Source organism: Pleurodeles waltl, chromosome 2_2 (assembly GCF_031143425.1).
Source record: "Pleurodeles waltl isolate 20211129_DDA chromosome 2_2, aPleWal1.hap1.20221129, whole genome shotgun sequence".
NCBI lineage: Eukaryota > Metazoa > Chordata > Amphibia > Caudata > Salamandridae > Pleurodeles > Pleurodeles waltl.
In genome coordinates, this window is record NC_090439.1 from 883,073,137 (window position 1) to 883,092,058 (window position 18,922).

Sequence of the window (18,922 nt, forward strand, 5' to 3'; positions counted from 1 at the left end):
GTAACTATGCAGATATTGCAGTAAGGTGTATTTTTATTGAGGAAAAAGCTAAATTTGATTTTTGCAAATCAAGCAATAACATACAATGTCTTGTATCAATGCTAAGAGAGGCTCTATGGTTTTAGATTGGCAATAATAAACATATTTCCATTTGTTTGCGTAGCACTGTCTAGTAGTGGGTTTACCTGCTTGTTTAATAACTTCCATACACTCTGATGGGAGTTTAAAATATCCAAATTCTATGACTTCAGGAGCCAAATCGCTAGATTGAGAGCCTTGGAGTCTGGATGTCTGATATGACCTTTGTTTTGTGTTAACAAATCTGGTCTGCATGGGAGTTTGAAGTGAGGTACCCCAGATAGATCTAGTAGTGTTGTGTACCATGGATGACATGCCCAGGTTGGTGCTAGGAGTATCATGTTGAGGGAAGTTTGACGCAACTGGTTGACCAGAAAGGGGAGGGGGAGAGAAGCAAATATCCCTGACCAATTGATCCATAGAGCATTGCCCTTGGACAGTGGATATCTGGATGCGAAGTTTTGTCATCTTGTATTTTCGCTTGTTGCAAACAGATCTATGTTTGGTGTCCCCCACTTTTGAAAGGATTTTTGAAGTACTCGAGGGTGAATCTCCCATTCGTGTATTTGTTGGTGATTTCTGCTGAGGACATCTGCCGATTGTCTCTCTCTGGAATGTACTGTGCTAATAGATTAAATTGATTGTGAATTGCCCATTTCCTAATCGTTTGGGCTAAAAGGGACAGTTGAGATGAATGTGTACCTCCCTGCTTGTTGAGATAATACATGGTTGTCATGTTTGTTTTAATAAGAACTTTTTCTGTTTGAGAAGAGGTTGAAAAGCCTGGGGGGCAAGGAACAAAGCTAATAACTCTAAATGGTTTATGTGTAGCTGTTTGTTTGACATCTCATTGCCCTTGAATGTTGTGATTGGTTGGGGGGAGCTCCCCCCAACCAATCATTGATGCATTTGTTGTAATTATGGTCTGAGGCACAGGGTCTTGAAATGACCACCCTTTGAGTAGGTTGCTGGTATTCCACCGCTGAAGGGACATATGTGTTTGGCAGTCTACCAACACTAGATCTTGAAGTTGACCGTGTGCTTGTGACCATTGTTGTGCAATGCACTGTTGTAAGGGCCTCATGTCTTATCTTGCATGTGGGACTATTGCAATGCAAGACGCTATCATGCCTGGTATTTTCATGAAAAATCTTACAGTGTATTGTTGATTTGGTTGTATAAGTGGAATTAGATTTTGAGAAGCTTGTATCCTTTGTGTATTTGGATACGCTGGAGCTAGTTGAGTATTTAGGATAGCACCTAAATACAACTGTATTTGTGCTGGCTGAAGGTGGGACTTTTGGTAGTTTATAGAAAATCCTAGGGTGTGCAGAGTTTCTATCACATACTGTGTATGATTTTGGCATTGTGTACAATTGCTTGATTTTATTAGCCAATTGTCTAGATATGGAAATACATGGATATTTGGTCTTTTTAGGTAAGCTGCTACTACTGCTAAGCACTTTGTGAATACCCTTGGAGCTGTTATGCCCAAAGGTAACACTTAGAATTGGTAGTGTTTTTCTTGTATAACAAACCTGAGGTATTTTCTGTGGGCTGGACGGATGGGTATGTGGAAATACACATCTTTGAGGTCTAGGGCTGTCAACGTCTTGTTTTTGTAGCAGTGGGATAACATCTTACAGAGTTACCATGTGGGAATGTTCTTATAGGATATAGAGATTTAGTGGCCTGATGTCTAATATTAGCCTGAGGGTGCCACCTTTTTTGGGAATTAGAAAGTACAGTGAGTAAACTCCTGTTCCTAGTGGAGACTGTGGAACTAATTCTATTGCTTGTTTGAGTAGTAGAGATTGAACCTCTTGTTGTAACAGAACTGTATGTTCTGGGGTTAATTTGCGATACCTTGGTAGAATAGTTGGAGGGGTGTATCAATTCTAGGCAATAGCCATTGCGGATAACACCCAGTTGTCTGTGGTGATATTTTCCCAATGTGCGTTGAACTGTTGTAGTCTTCCTTTCTTCCCTCACACTCTCTCTCTCTCTCTCTCTCTCTCTCTCTCTCTCTCTCTCTCACACACACACACACACACACACACACACACACACACACACACACACACACACACAAAATGAGTGGAAGGGAGTGAGGAAAGTCACAGTTTTGGTTGTGTTGCTGGTGGTTTGGAATTTACCTCTATTTTTAGAGTATTGTCCTCTTATATGTGCCTCTAAAACACACCTTGCTGCTACTAGGATTGATTAGTTGGTTTTGCTTGTGAGGTTGATGCCTCCGAGGATTGTGGTCTAAAACCTCCTCAAAACTGAGGCTTACGAAATGACCCCCTATATGGTGTAGAATAGAGAGCACCCATTGCTTTGGCTGTATCCGAGTCTTTTCGTAATTTTTCTATTGTTGTGTCCACCTCTGGTCCAAAAAAAATGTTTCTTGTCAAAAGGCATGTTTAACACAGCTGGTTGGATTTCTGGTTTAAAACCAGGAGTGCAGCCATGCATGTCTTCGAACAGTAATTGCTGTGTTCACACTCCTTGCAGCTGTATCAGCCACATCAAGGGCAGACCTTAACTGGTGGTTACTGAAAGCTTGCCCTTCCTCTACTACTTGTTGTGCCCTCTTTTGGGAGATGCTGTATGATATCCTGTGTCTCATCCCCAATGGGCTCTATCGTAACGGGCTAGTAGTGCCTGGGAATTAGCTATCCTCCATTGGTTTGCTGCTCAGGACAACTCTTTCTTGCAGCACCAAATTTCCTGCTCTCCTTATCAGGAGTGGGTGCATCTCCTGAGGACTGGCCATTTTGCCCGCTTTCGTGCAGCACTAACCACTACTGTATCGGGAGGCACCAGACGGGTGATGTAATCCGGGTCAGAGGGTGCAGGCTTATACTATTTTCTATTTTATGTGTGATTATCCTTGCTTTCACAAGCTCATTAAAAATTTGGTCTGCATGCTTTACCATGCTTGATAGCATTGGTACCTAGAATGTATGGAGGATAACATATTAAACAAAAAGTCTTCCTCTAATGGTTCTGTGTGCATTGTTACCCCCCCATGACAGGCTGCAGCCCTGGCTATAACCTGATTGTATATTGTATTATATTCAGGGGGAGATGGTTTAGAGAGGTAGGTGTCTGGGTCGCTATCTGGGATGGGATCAGGGTCATAAAAAGGTTCCATGGATGAAGTGTCTTGTTGAGAACCAAAAGAATGTATTGGAGAATGCATTGATGTAGGTCTGGTGTGAGGTAGGTGGGGAGAGTGAGGAGAAGACTGAAGAGGTGTTGGCTTCTCTTTTTGCTTTGGCACTTTAGCTGGGGGCTGTGCAGTATCCAACTCCTCTTGAAATGCCAGCTTTCTTTGTCTTTAGAGGAGATGCTGTAATAATTCTCCTTGTTTCTTTATGGATGTGTAGCCTAGATTGTCTCATCCATAATTTGCAGGATTAGTTCAATTTTGGACTCTTCCTCAAAGGTTTTATGGCCTTCTCGTAGTCTTTTAGAAAGTCCTTGCTCCTCTGTATAACCTGTCTTTTTCAGTTCCGAAGTTTGATTTTTTTTTGGTATCGAAAATGATGAGGAAGGTCTTGGCTCCGAAACAGTCTTTCTAATTTTCGACTCTGAAAATTGTTTTTTGCTGGAGTCTGAAATGGAACCCTTGATATTTTTTGCTGACTCCGAAGTCAGAGGTGTGGCCTTTTTCAGTGCTGAACCAGAGGGTCGGTCACAGAGTCTTTTTCCGGGCTGAAAAATGGCCTTCTGGCAGTGGTGTACCCAAGGCCTTCTGTTTGTGTGGGGGTGCAGGGGCAAACTTACTCACATGCTGGCCGGCTGTGATGGGTCTGTCATCTTCAGATTCCTGCTCCGACTGTCTCGGATAGAGACTGCTGTTTGTGCCTGTTCCTCTTCGGTAACGTTGAAATGTTCACCGCTCTTCTACACCATTTCCAGCCTCCTTGCTCTTCGGTCTCCGAGAGTCTTTCGATCGGAACAATGGACCGGCCTCGCACTTTTCCTCCCGATGGTCTGGAGCAAGGCAGAGGTTGCAAACCAGATTCTGTGTATGGGTACTTCGCGTGGCACCAAGGGCCGAATTGGAATGGAGTCCGATCCATCAGGCTCTCCGCGCGATCGGCCCGAATAGGCCTGAGTTGGGGGGCACATGCACCCCGAAGGGCGAACAAAGTGGTTTTCCCGATGGTACTACCGTTTCGATGCTAAATGGAGAACGCGATCGATACAATACCGACAAAAGGGAAGGTTTTCCAAAGTTTTCCGAATCGAAATCTCAGAGAGGAAACACGTCCGAACCCGACGGCGGAAAGAAAACAATCTAACAATGGAGCTGATGACCATGTGCAATGGAACCGAGAGGAGTCACTCGATCCCGTGACTCTAAAAGACTTCTTCGAAGAAAAACAACTTGTAACACTCCCAGCCCAACACTAGATGTTGTAATCGATAAGCATAGCATGTGTATGTGTATCTGCAGCTACACATGCCATCAAACACACATATATATATATATATATATATATTTGCCACCAGTTCTCTTGCAGTTGCAGCTTGCGCCTTCAAAGCAATACACATACTGCAACTGTAGCTTTTAGGCAGCAATAAAAAAAAAGTCAAGTAAGTCTTGCGATTATGTTTCTGCTACAAAAGGATCAGGCTTTTGTCTAGTGGCAGTTTTGATGCTATGAAATAGCGCAGAAGGTTATATGCCTACTGCTAAGATCAAATCTGTATTTTATGTACATAGCTGAGTACATTATGTAAAGTCAGCCATTACCTGTGCTATAATACAAATGAAATGTATGTGCGGGGAGGGCTATGGAGAGATGAAGGGCACTTTTGCTAGGTGGTAGTGAGGGAATCCGAGGAGGTGGTCATGGGAGTGGAAGCACCAATAATGATTGCTGGACTGGGCGCTAGAGGTCCTGAAGACTGTGACGACTGGTATGTGACAACGTGAAGTAATAGTGTCTTCTTTGAGTCTTGAAAGAATGTGCTGATTGAGGGAAGAAACAAAGGTAAAGGTGACCTCTACTGTTGCACGTAACACACACACACACGCAATTTTGTGACTGTCTACATAGGCTAGTGTTTTAGAGCAACAGTTTAGCCAGTAGCAGAGATGGCATCTCACTGGATGACTGCTGCTCAAGCTCTCACTCTGGGTATGGAGGACAGCTCTGACGTAGGATTAGAATCTTAAAGATGCCCCCTGTATTTTGCCCACTCCTTCAGTGCAGGACTGACTAGTCTGTGCCAGCCTGCCACTGAGACTAGTTTCTAACCCCATGGGGTGAAAGCCTTTGTGCTGACGCCAGAAACAAAGCCTGCTCTGGGTGGAGGTGCTTCAAACCTCCTCCCTGCAGAAACTGTAACACCTAGCAGTGAGCCTCAAAAGCTCAAGCTTCGTGTTTCAATGCCCCCGGGCACTCCAGCTAGTGGAGATATGCCCCCGGGCACTCCAGCTAGTGGAGATATGCCCCCGGGCACTCCAGCTAGTGGAGATATGCCCCCGGGCACTCCAGCTAGTGGAGATATGCCCCCGGGCACTCCAGCTAGTGGAGATATGCCCCCATTCCCCCCCCCCCCCCCAACCCCTTCCCCAGACACAGCCCCTACTTTTGACAGCAAGTCCGGGGAGATGAGAAAAACAAGGAGTCACCCCCTCAGCCAGGTCCACCCCTAAGGTGACCAAAGCTAATTTGACCCCCCCCGCCCCCCATGCCCCTCCCCCTCTTAGAATATCCTCAATCCTCCTTTGGAGGATTTAGCCCAATAGGGATGTGACCCCACCCACCACCCTCCCAAAGGGAGGAGACCCAAGGAGGGTATAGCCACCCTCCGGGATAAAGGGCAGTAGCCAATGGCTACTGTCTCTAACACACCCCTAAATTTAGTATTTAGGGGCAACCCTGAACCCAGGAAATCAGATTCCTGACGACCTACAAAGAAGGGCGGCTGACCTGAAAACCCAGCAGAGAAGATGGAGACGTCAACTGCTTTGGCCCGAGCCCTACCGGCCTGTTTCCAAATTCAGAGAACCTGCAACAGCGACGCATCCAGCATGACCAGTGACCTCTGCCAACTCAGAGGACTGCCCTGCAACTCAAAGGACCAAAAAAAAAAAAGAAAAAAGTCTGTGGACAGCAGCTCTGTCTAATCTACAAAGAAGAAACCATCTTTAAAAGGGACTCCAGCCTCACTCCTGAAGCGCGAGTCCCAAACACTCTGCACCCGACACCCCTGGTTCGTGTCCAGAGAAACCAACACTGAAGCGAGGCTCCCCAGGCAACTCGCACAATGTGGACACCCTGAGAGGGCCTCCCTGCACCCCCACGGCGACACCTGTAGAGAGAATCCTAAAAACTAACTTGTGCTTACCTCCCCCAGGAACTATTGATTTTTGTAGGGTCCACTTTTGAAATAGCTTATTGCCATTTTTGGCCAAAACTGTGTACCTTACTGTTTTAATTCAAAGTTCCATACTTACCTATGCCAAGGACCTTACAATTTATGTACTTACTTAAATTCTGAATCTTGTGGTTCTAAAATAAAATTATGAAAAGAATATTTTTCTATATAAAAACTATTGGCCTGGAGTGAAGTCTTTGAGTGTGCGTGTTCTCGTTTATTGCATGTGTGTGTGTACAACAAATGCTTAACACTACCTTCCAATAAGCCTACTGTTTGATTGACCACACTACCACAAATAAAGTTATCTACTTTTGCCACTATCAACCTCTAAGGGGAACCCTAGGACCCTAGGACTCTGCACACTATCTCTCACTTTGAGATAGTGAATACAGAGCCAACTTCCTACAGTGTTGAAAAATGTGGTTTTCAGATTCAAGTCTGCCTGTTCCTGAAAGCTGGTGATTTTAGAAGCAGGCTGCAAGTAAGTTCCAATCCTCAACTGCTGTTGACATTACAAAGTAAAATTGGCCAGCATAATGTGCAAGATACTGCTGTATATCAGAATTTGAAGTATTTAAAATTCTCCTCAATAGGGAGGACGCAAGAAGGCTACTCAACTTGCTGTCAGGAATCAGATAATATGTTCCTGAATAACACACAACAATGGTCTCTTTCCACTACAAAAGCTTTACACAAATTACAATCATTTTTATTGGGTGGCATATGTCCTTTCAAACCAACCGAGATCTAGGAAGGATGCCACTCATCACAGAGGGGCTTTTAATGTCATTGGGGAGCCTTGTTCTACTAATCTGACCAGGTGTATGTTCCAATGCTATTTGGTGTGACTGGAGTGAGAATCACCTCACACCTTGGAAATCTGATCTTGTTTGTACACGCCATCCAGTACAGCAAGACATCAAATTGAGACTGACACCAATTCCCCCCAACATCTAGACACAACTTTTGTCATGCTATCAAGTCTATGGTTTTCACTCACCATGAGGCCCCTCCCTCCTTGGACATACATGAATGTTTAAGCAACAATATATAAATTCACAGGAGGGGTAAGTTCCCCCAAATCAAGGGTGTGGCTAGTTACATTTTATGCACATGGCCAACAGACATGGCAAACCAACATACTTACTGTGCAATCCAAAACATGGTGGATGTGAATACTAACAGTTGGTGGCCTGTGTGTAAGGGGGCAGGGATCCTTCCAGGCAGATTCGGCAAGCAACGTCAAACCCTTATCAGAGGGGATAGCTTCCTTTTAACAGGGGTCCCTCCCAGTTCTGGTGCATGCAATTACCAATTAGCTCTCACGTTGGCAGACTGACAGAATAGCAGCTTTTCAGCATGGATGAAGCCTCAACATTAAACTAAAAACACCCGTTCCAAAAAGCCGCTTTAATAGGGAAACCTGTGCCTGAGCGGAGATAATGACAATAGGGTACCAACATTGCTTTCATGTGCAGAGGTGACCTTCGTTGTAAGATACTGTGGGCCATTGGAGGTACATAAAGATCAAGTCCTGTTGAATCCAACCCCTTCCTCTCTGCATAAGCCTTAGGGGACAAAAAACAAAGCTGTAGTCCTGTCAGTTTTGGCTAGTGCAAGGAGCTACATACGAGACTAAAACTAACATTTGGACAAGGGAAAAGCTTTGGCCAGGATCAGATCACAGCCTAGGAGAGATGCAGGCTTGACCTACCAACAGCAGACAACAGGAAATCATTCTGCCTATCATTAGGAGGCTTGAGGCCTATTAGCAGCCTAAGTAAGTGTGCATTTTAGAAATCTTAAAGTCCAATTAGCAGGGAGGGGAAAAATACCCAACATTTGAAGAAGTGTATGATCTGCAGTGGTTTGCAATGGGTTCCAAAGAGGGACCAAACATGTCCGCGTCCAATTTTAAGGTCACTGGAGGGAGGAGACAGCTAGTGTAAGAGTACTTGAGTGATGACTGATTGAAAATAGTTTAAAGTTATACTGGGGTGCATGCAACTAAGTTTATTTTCACTATTATAGCCAAGTGGCAAAGTAAAATTAAAGTACTACTTTTATTAAATGAATTTACACAATATGTCCATATAATTACAACTTTCAAACATTCCCATTTTTCCTGACAGTTTCATTTAAAGACATCCAAATCAGGACGCAATCGAACATTTAAAGAGGAATGTCTTTGTATAAAGCGCAAGGATGGCACAGCATAAAAAAATTGAAAGTTTGTGAAGCGCCTTCATAGTTCATCAAAATTTTGAAGCTCTAGGTCCATCACGTAAAGTCCAAAACAGCACAACAGTCAGAAGGTGGAATGAGTCACCTGAAAAAACACAAACAAGCATTTTAGTTACAAAAAGCATAGTCACAGGTTGCATCCTAAACCACTTTCAATTAGTCACAATGGTATCAAACAGGTTATGGCAAGATCAGTCACACCTGCAGAAGAAGGCAAAAAAAAAAAAAAAGTTGGCCAAGATAGACTCAACTTAAAGCAAAGATGTGACTGCTAACTCGCATCTTTTTCACAAGGACTTCACTAGATGTTTACACTAGTTTACTCCAGCTAATTAGTGCTAAATTAGTACGACAACCAGTATGAGTTAAGGGAGAAATGTTTCAGGTTTTTAAGCTGTAGTTTACATATGACATAGTAGATATCCAGTCACCTTCAGTTTGAATGCCCTGCAGCCTCAGCTGATATACAGTAATGTAAAAAAAAAAATATATATATATATATATATATATATACACACACACACACACACACACAAACACCCCCATCATAAGATTCCACGCATCAAAATATCATTACCAAGCCATAAATTGATAAATCTAGCCACATGCACTCCAACTTTGCCACTACCTAACAGAAAAACCACATTCAGTAGCCTTGTGTGAAAAGGTGTCTACATTTGTTATTTACTTACGTGAAACCACCAAGTATACATTTTAAGTTTTTCCTAACCCCCCCCCCCCCCCCCCCCAAAAAAAAACGACGACACCATCTCAGAGTTGAGATCAGGACTGATCTGGCAACTGGAAAATACACATTTATTAGTTATCAAGTTGCAGCTTTATGTATTGGATCATTGTACTGTTACATGACCAACGTTCGGTTAGGCTTCGGCTGGTGATTAGTGGGGAGGGGGAAATATTCATGGTGTGCTGGTTTTGGTGATTCAGTATAGGGATCCATGTTTTACTACCATGCTTTAACTTATTAGGAGGTCCTTTTGCTGAAAGGCAATGTTTGTTAAATCTGGTGTTAAGCATGACAGGCAAACAGTGCTTGAATCGTATCTGTACAGAAGTCTTGTAGTTCACTTGGGTGCAGGAAATCTTTCTGAGACGGTAATCTCTTAGCCTACGCATGTTGCCACAAATCTGAAGGTTCCAGAGCAAACTGACACTTGCAGATTTTTCTACATAAATGGTAACTCTGATGATGTACCATCAGGACCTGTTCAGCGACACCCAATTCTAATCACCTCCATAAATGATCAGTAAGCAACAACTTTAGCTCAAAAGAGTACTGACTGTTGGGAGTTTGAATAAAGAAAGTTATATTTGTCACAAGACTGAGAAACAGATTAAGATCAGCTGCCTTAAGATGCAAAACCATAAATCCTTAAGAGGATGGACTTCATTTTTCACATCACTGTACCTGACCATGCTCGATTGCTAGAGGCTCTACGAAACCTGTCATTTTGTAGATTTGAAGTGTGCGGGATTATATAAATTTGTCGTATCAGTGAAAATTATAGTGGCCAAATCAAATGTGTAAAACACAGATTTAGACTTTACTGTAGCATAAAGGTCAAATCCCATGTCATTGCCGCAGTAGAGGTGGTAGTTCTGGACCGCTAGAATGAAAATGTCACTTACCCAGTGTACATCTGTTCGTGGCATCAGTCGCTGAGATTCACATGGTATGCATGAGCTCGCCATCTGGTGTTGGGTCGGAGTGTTACAAGTTGTTTTTCTTCGAAGAAGTGTTTTCGAGTCACGGGACCGAGTGACTCCACCTTCTGTGCTCATTGCGCATGGGCGTCGACTCCATCTTCGATTGTTTTCCCCGCAGAGGGTGAGGTAGGAGTTGTACTATAGTAATAGTGCCCGCGCAATGAAAAATGTAAGTATGTACCTATTAAAGGATTAAGTAATATATATACAAATGTACAAAATTGAAGGTAACTTCTGAACTGCTACAGGCTTCCGGGGAGGTGGGTGGGTCCATGTGAATCTCAGCGACTGATGCCACGAACAGATGTACACTGGGTAAGTGACATTTTCAGTTCGATGGCATCTGTCGCTGTAGATACACATGGTATGCATAGACTAGTAAGCAGTTAGTTCCCCATAAGCGGTGGTTTAGCCTGTAGGAGTAGAAGTTGTCTGAAATAGAGTTCTTAATACAGCTTGACCTACTGTAGCTTGTTGTGCGGATAGCACATCTATACAGTAGTGTTTGGTGAATGTGTGAGGCGTAGACCAAGTGGCTGCCTTACAAATTTCTTGCATTGGGATGTTTCCTAAAAAGGCCATTGAAGCACCTTTTTTCCTTGTTGAATGTGCCCTGGGAGTAATGGGCAGTTGTCTTTTTGCTTTAAGGTAGCAGATTTGGATGCATTTAACTATCCATCTGGCTATACCTTGTTTTGATATTGGGTTACCTGCATGAGGTTTTTGGAATGCAATAAATAGCTGTTTAGTTTTTCTGATGTTCTTCGTTCTGTCAATGTAGTACATTAATGCTCTTTTGACATCTAATGTATGTAGTGCTCTTTCAGCCACAGAATCTGGCTGTGGGAAGAATACTGGTAGTTCTACCGTTTGATTTAGATGGAATGGAGAAATAACTTTTGGTAAAAATTTTGGATTAGGTCGTAGGACGACCTTATTTTTATGTATTTGTATAAAAGGTTCTTGTGTTGTGAACGCTTGAATTTCACTTACTCTTCTTAGAGATGTAATGGCGATGAGAAAGGCAACTTTCCAGGTGAGGAACTGTATTCCGCAAGAGTGCATGGGTTCGAAAGGTGGGCCCATGAGTCTTGTTAGAACCACGTTTAGGTTCCATGAAGGAACAGGTGGTGTTCTTGGTGGTATAATTCTTTTAAGCCCTTCTATGAATGCTTTGATAACTGGTATCCTATACAAGGAAGTTGAATATGTAGTTTGCAGGTATGCAGATATTGCTGCAAGGTGTATTTTAATAGAAGAGAAGGCTAGCTTTGCTTTTTGTAAATGGAGCAAGTAATTTACTATATGTTTTGGAGTTGCCTCTAGTGGTTGTATCTGATTATGATGGCAGTACCAAACAAATCTTTTCCACTTACTTGCGTAGCAGTGTCTAGTGGATGGCCTTCTGGCCTGCTTTATGACTTCCATACACTCTTGGCTAAGTTGTAAGTGTCCGAATTCTAGGATTTCAGGAGCCAGATTGCTAGATTCAGCGATGCTGGGTCCGGGTGTCTGATCTGTTGGTTGTGTTGCGTTAACAGATCTGGTTTGTTGGGCAGTTTGATGTGTGGTACTACAGACAGATCTAGCAGTGTTGTGTACCAGGGTTGTCTTGCCCACGTTGGTGCTATTAAAATGAGTTTGAGTTTGTTTTGACTCAATTTGTTTACCAGGTAAGGAAGGAGAGGGAGAGGAGGAAAAGCGTAAGCAAATATTCCTGACCAGTTCATCCATAGGGCATTGCCTTGGGATTGCTTGTGTGGGTATCTGGACGCGAAGTTTTGGCATTTTGCGTTCTCTTTTGTTGCAAATAAGTCTATTTGTGGTGTTCCCCAGAGTGTGAAGTAGGTGTTCAGAATTTGTGGGTGGATTTCCCATTCGTGGACTTGCTGGTGATCTCGAGAGAGATTGTCTGCCAGCTGATTCTGGATCCCCGGAATAAACTGTGCTATTAGACCAATTTGATGGTGGATTGCCCACTTCCATATTTTTTGAGCTAACAAGCTTAACTGCGTTGAATGTGTTCCTCCTTGTTTGTTTAGATAATACATCGTTGTCATGTTGTCTGTTTTGACAAGGATGTATTTGTGGGTTATGATTGGTTGGAAAGCTTTTAGTGCTTGAAAAACTGCTAATAATTCTAGATGATTTATATGCAGTTTTGTTTGATGTATGTTCCATTGTCCTCTTATGTTGTGTTGATTGAGATGTGCTCCCCACCCTGTCATGGAAGCATCTGTTGTTATTACGTACTGTGGCACTGGGTCTTGGAAAGGCCGCCCTATGTTTAAATTTATACTGTTCCACCATAGAAGCGATAGGTAAGTTTGGCGGTCTAGCAACACCAGATCTAGAAGGTGACCCTGTGCTTGAGACCACTGTGAGGCTAGGCACTGTTGTAAGGGCCTCATGTGCAGTCTTGCGTTTGGGACAATGGCTATGCATGAGGACATCATGCCTAGGAGCTGTAGTATTGTTCTTGCTTGTATTGTTTGGTTTGGAGACATGTGTTGAATGACCCTGTTGAAATTGTGGATCCTTTGTGGAGTTGGCGTTGCTACTCCTTTTGTCGTGTCTATTATGGCTCCTAGATATTGCTGTACTTTGCTTGGCAGAATGTTTGATTTTGCAAAGTTGACGGTGAACCCTAGATTGTAGAGGGTTTGTATGACTTGATTTGTGTGGTTTGAGCATTGTGTGAGCGAACTGGTTTTGATTAGCCAGTCGTCTAGATACGGGAACACATGTATTTGCTGCCTTCTGATGTGTGCAGCGACTACTGCTAGGCACTTTGTGAATACTCTTGGAGCGGTTGTTAAACCAAAAGGCAATACTTTGAATTGGTAATGTATTCCTTTGAATACAAACCTTAGATATTTCCTGTGTGATTGATGGATTGGTATATGGAAATATGCGTCCTTGAGGTCTAGGGTTGTCATGTAGTCGTGTTTTCTGAGCAATGGTAACACTTCTTGTAGTGTGACCATGTGAAAGTGGTCTGATTTGATGAATGTGTTTACTACCCTGAGGTCTAGAATTGGTCTCAGTGTTTCGTCCTTTTTTGGTATCAAGAAGTACAGTGAATAAACTCCTGTGTTTATTTGTGTGCTTGGTACTAATTCTATTGCATTTTTTTGCAGTAGTGCTTGAACTTCTATCTCTAGAAGTTGTGAATGGTATTTTGATAAATTTTGTGATTTTGGTGGTATGTCTGGAGGGAATTGCATGAATTCTATGCAATAACCATGTTGGATAATTGCTAGGACCCATGTATCTGTAGTTATTTTGTCCCATGCTTCGTAATATTGATGTATCCTCCCCCCCACTGGTGTTGTGTGGGAGGGGTGAGTGACGTGTGAGTCACTGCTTGTTGGTAGTGGTTTTGGGGCTTTGAAATCTTCCTCTATTCCTAGGAAATTGCCCCCCTCTATACTGGCCCCGAAAACCTCCCCTGTACTGTCCCTGGTAGGTGGGCGGTGCGGACTGTGAGGTGCTAGCTTGTGTGGCTTGACCCCGAAACCCTCCTCTAAAAGGTGTTTTGCGGAAGGTGTTATAAGATCCTCTGCTCTGCGGGGAGTAGAGTGCGCCCATGGCCTTGGCAGTGTCAGTGTCCTTCTTGAGCTTTTCTATAGCTGTGTCGACCTCCGGACCGAACAGAAGTTTCTCGTTTACTGGCATGTTAAGCACTGCCTGCTGAATTTCTGGCTTGAATCCAGACGTTCTGAGCCATGCGTGCCTACGGATGGTAACCGACGTATTAATGGTTCTTGCGGCCGTGTCTGCTGCATCCATGGAGGAGCGTATTTGATTGTTGGAAATGTTTTGACCCTCCTCAACAACCTGTTTTGCTCTTTTTTGCAGATCTTTTGGGAGATGTTCAATGAGATGCTGCATCTCATCCCAGTGGGCTCTGTCGTATCGCGCTAGCAGCGCTTGTGAATTTGCGATGCGCCACTGGTTTGCTGCTTGGACAGCAACCCTCTTCCCGGCTGCATCGAACTTCCTACTTTCTTTATCTGGGGGAGGTGCATCCCCAGAAGTGTGTGAGTTTGCCCGTTTTCTGGCAGCCCCTACCACCACAGAGTCTGGTGGCAGCTGAGAGGTGATGAAGACAGGGTCCGTGGGAGGCGCCTTATACTTTTTGTCCACCCTAGGCGTCACTGCCCTACTTTTAACTGGCTCCTTGAAAATGTCCTTTGCATGGCGTAGCATGCCTGGGAGCATCGGCAGGCTTTGGTAGGAGCTGTGGGTTGAGGAGAGGGTGTTAAATAAAAAATCATCCTCTACTTGTTCCGAGTGTAGTTCCACATTATGGAATAGAGCTGCTCTAGCCACCACTTGTGAGTAGGCTGTGCTGTCTTCCGGTGGTGATGGCCTAGTTGGGTATGTGTCTGGGCTGTTATCAGACACTGGTGCGTCGTACAAGTCCCACGCATCCTGATCTTGGTCGTCGTGGCTCATGGCGGTGTGAGCTGGCGAATGTGACGGGGTGTAAGTTGGCGAAGCCGGAGTTACAGGTGGAGGCGAGGGAGGAGGTGTTACCTTTTGTGTTGTTTGTTGCTTAGGAGTAAACTGAAGCGTTCTCTTTCGTTTGACAGGTGGAAGGGTACTGATCTTCCCAGTCCCCTGCTGAATAAAGATACGCTTTTGCGTGTGATCCACGTCAGTGGATTGCAGTTCTTGTTCAAATCTATGTTTCTTCATTTGAGAAGACATAGAATGCTCTTCGGTATAGGAGCCAGAAACAGGGTCTGATGTCGCTTTTTTCGGCTCCGAAAGCCCTGTCGATTGTTTTTTCGGCTCCGAGGTAACCTTCCTCTTTTTCTGTGCCGAAAATTCTTGGCCTCTATGGTCTTCGGCGCCACTGTCTCGGCGTCGATCGGTGTCGACACCGAACTCTCGGTGTCGATGCTTCTGTTTAGCACTCTCTCGGTCCCGAGGAGGCTGCGTGCCGGTGTCTCGACCGAAGTCGGACGATCTCGACACTGAATGGGCCTTTTTCGGTGCCGATTGTTGGTCACCGAGAATATGGGTGGAGCCATGGCCGGTTGGCAGTGGCGTCCCCTGGGCCTTCTTTCCTTTTTTAAGGTTTGTTCTCGACGTCTTACTCACAGTTCTTGTAGAGTGTAGCTCGTCGGAGTCTGAATCCTGGATGGAAAAGGATTCCTCCTGTTCTTCTTCTGTCTCGAACTGTCGACGCTCTTTTGGCGTGGACGCCATCTGCAGTCTTCTCGCTCGACGGTCGCGCAGAGTTTTTCGGGACCGGAACGCCCGACAGGCCTCGCAGGATTCTTCACTGTGCTCGGGTGACAGGCACAGATTACAGACCGAGTGCAGGTCCGTATAAGGATATTTGTTGTGGCATTCGGGGCAGAATCGAAACGGGGTCCGATCCATCGGCGTTGTCCTCCACGCGGTCGGGCCGACTAGGCCCCGACGGGGTGCCGAAATCTACCCCGAAGGGCACCGAGGCGCTTCGATGTTGAACGCGTCGTCGTATGTGTCTATCTCTAACCGGATCGCAACGATACCGTCGAAAATCTTCCGTCTTCAGCTATCTTTCCGTTCCGAAACTCGGAGCGACAGGAACACGTCCGAACCCGATGGCGGAAAGAAAACAATCGAAGATGGAGTCGACGCCCATGCGCAATGAGCACAGAAGGTGGAGTCACTCGGTCCCGTGACTCGAAAACACTTCTTCGAAGAAAAACAACTTGTAACACTCCGACCCAACACCAGATGGCGAGCTCATGCATACCATGTGTATCTACAGCGACAGATGCCATCGAACATTGGGTTTATGGTTGGCTAGGGTTTCCATCTCAGCCAGGTAGAACCCATCACTCTAGTCAGGGTGAATAAGTTACACACCAAAGAACCAGGGGTGATCCCACAGCTCCTCCGTGGTCCCAACGTGCAAGATTCTAGAAGGGCTCCTCTACAATGTTTACTTCAACTTCTGGCCCTTGAAACCGCAACTGGGCTTCACAGGAACCAACAATCTGCAGGTCCAGCAACAACTTTGCTCTACATTGTTTTTCCGGTTCCTTCGAGCAACTGCAACATTTGCCCGGCTGTGAATTCTGAGGGCAGCAAGTCTTCAGTCTGCACCACGAAGCAAGGAGGAATCTCCCTTGGAGTGAAGGAGTCACTCCCATGCTTGGGTTGAAACCCCTCAGACCTTCCTGGTCCCCAGCAGCTCTGCAATTTCTCTTCTGCAACTTTTGGCTTGTTGGTGGTTTTTCCACACCACTGATGGACAGCAAATCTTCTGTCGATGTGGGACATCGACTGCATCACTTCTGGAACTCTTCCCCTGCATCACAGCCAACTCCTGGTCTTCCCTGTCGACTTGGTTCTGCATCTCCAGGAGGGTGGTTAGTGGCTCCTGCCCTAACCGGACACTAACTGGAACTGGACTTGTTGCCCTTCATTTCCAGGTCCTCTTCTGTTTCTATCAGGCTTGCAAGTCAAACAAGTAGTTTGACTTGCCAAGTCAGTGTGGCAGTAAACAGTGCACCTAGGCCCTGCAGTGGCAGGCCTGAGACAAGTTGCAAAGGCTACTCAGGTGGGTGGAGCAATCTGAGCTGCAGACCTACTGGTAGCATTTAATTTACAGGCCCTGGGAATATGGTATACCACTTTACAAGGGACTTAAAGGTAAATTAAATAAGCCAAACAGGTGTAAACCAATTATACCACGTTGTAGGGGGAGAAAACATATACACTTTGATGGTAAAGTGCCCAGAGTCCTAAAGCCAAAAAAAAATAAAAAAAATAAAAATAAAGAATTTAAAAAAAGGGTCAGAAAGATAGGAGGAGAAAGGCAAAACATTTGGGGATAACCCAGCAGAAAGGGCCATTTTCAACTTGGACATTGATCACTCCTACATCCAGACAGGCTCAGAATAAGTTTATTAAATATATGCATAATTAATGCACCTGATAGAACATGGCATACATCATACATTTAGAAAGGTAGACAGTAGGCAGCTATTTGTTTCTGCAGGAAAAGAATGGTCCACATGAGCAACTCACAAGAGCATAATGGTCACTGGCACTATTTATATAGTGGTTCTATTCTTTACCTATCACAGTGCGTTGATCAAAAGAAGCAACATAACAGTATATCAGATTACAAAATGTGAAAAGGCTAAAAGGGAGTTCAAGCGGAAGAGCTCCTGCACTGAAAGGATTTTGTATTAATAAACAGTGCTGAAAATACCAGTAATGGAACTATGAGCTTAAACATTTTTTCAAATATTTCCAGAACGGACCACTATATGGTCAGTTGATGCACAATCTGCATCTATGTTTATTATACAAAGTTAAGGAAACGGGTGGACAACCTACAGGAATTTGTGACAAATCCAAATCTCCTGCTAAGATTACCTTGGGTCCCTAGTCAGATGGGATGCAAACTCCCAACATTAGAACAGACCTTTTCATTAGGGAACCTCCATAGCCATGGCTGGTGGAACAGGAGGTGAATGCAGGCATTACTAGCAGATTACATCTCATCATTGATAAAAGGGAATCTACCTGAAGAACATTCCCAACAATTCTACTAGGAGTAGCACTACCCACAATACAACTGAGTCCATTGGGTGCCCGACAAAGACACACAGCTTTGCATTACAATCCACAGATGTGTCAAATTCCAAATGTATGCCACTTATCACAAGATGTCACTAATGATCTACATCGAAATTAAGGCACCATCTTGCTTCCATATGTCTATTGGACCATCCGTTTATTGTAACTTAAAAGAAGTTTCCTTTAGGGCGACTCCACCAAGCCGGCAGACTATCCCAATGTAGACTTAGTGGTTACCCTGCCACATAATACCTGGGCCAGGAACTTGGAAAGGTATACAAATTAACTGTCAACATACAGAACCCAACTTTGAAGGTAAAAGCAGAGAAACTTTGAACAAGTAAGGGAAATCAGACAGCAGCATCCAAAGCAAAGATGGCATGCAGACCATCATGGTGAAACTTAAAATAATGCTTTAAAGAAGTCCTACAAACGTATTGGTATAATGTAGGATAGTACTAGCCTAGCATATGTCGAACTGCCCAGAAAATGACAGCTAACTTCCTTGACACACTAGGACACCCGACTGAGTGTAGCAAGCAATCGGTTACCCACAAAGCGCTATTAGCATCCTGTCCTGCTCGACTAGCAACAGTCTTCAAAAAGTCAAAACAGTTCCTAGTTAGTATGTAGGACTGGAGGCCTAGCAGGATAAAAAGCTGGTGCTGAATTGTGAAGTTAGTCATTGGCACAGAATCTAAACGTAGAAAGTATGTTGGAAAAAAAGGCTCTTTAGTCAACAGATTTCCAGCAATGAGAAGAAAGGTGGGATGAGTCCTATATATGAAACAGTGATTGGTGTAAAGGGTTTGCAGCTAACTTATTGAGTTAGGCCAAGAGAAGCAAGAAGCTTTTGGTCAGTCAACAG

General features: G+C 44.3%; 1 protein-coding gene across 1 annotated transcript in view; it reads right to left on the reverse strand.

The window, feature by feature from the left end:
• Positions 1 to 8,530: 8,530 nt before the first annotated feature.
• Positions 8,531 to 18,922, reverse strand: part of ZNF706 (zinc finger protein 706) — a 33,863-nt gene continuing 23,471 nt past the window's right edge. The window contains exon 4 of the mRNA XM_069220567.1: positions 8,531 to 8,815. The gene's annotated coding sequence lies outside the window, so the exon portion shown is untranslated. The remainder of the gene's footprint in view (positions 8,816 to 18,922) is intronic.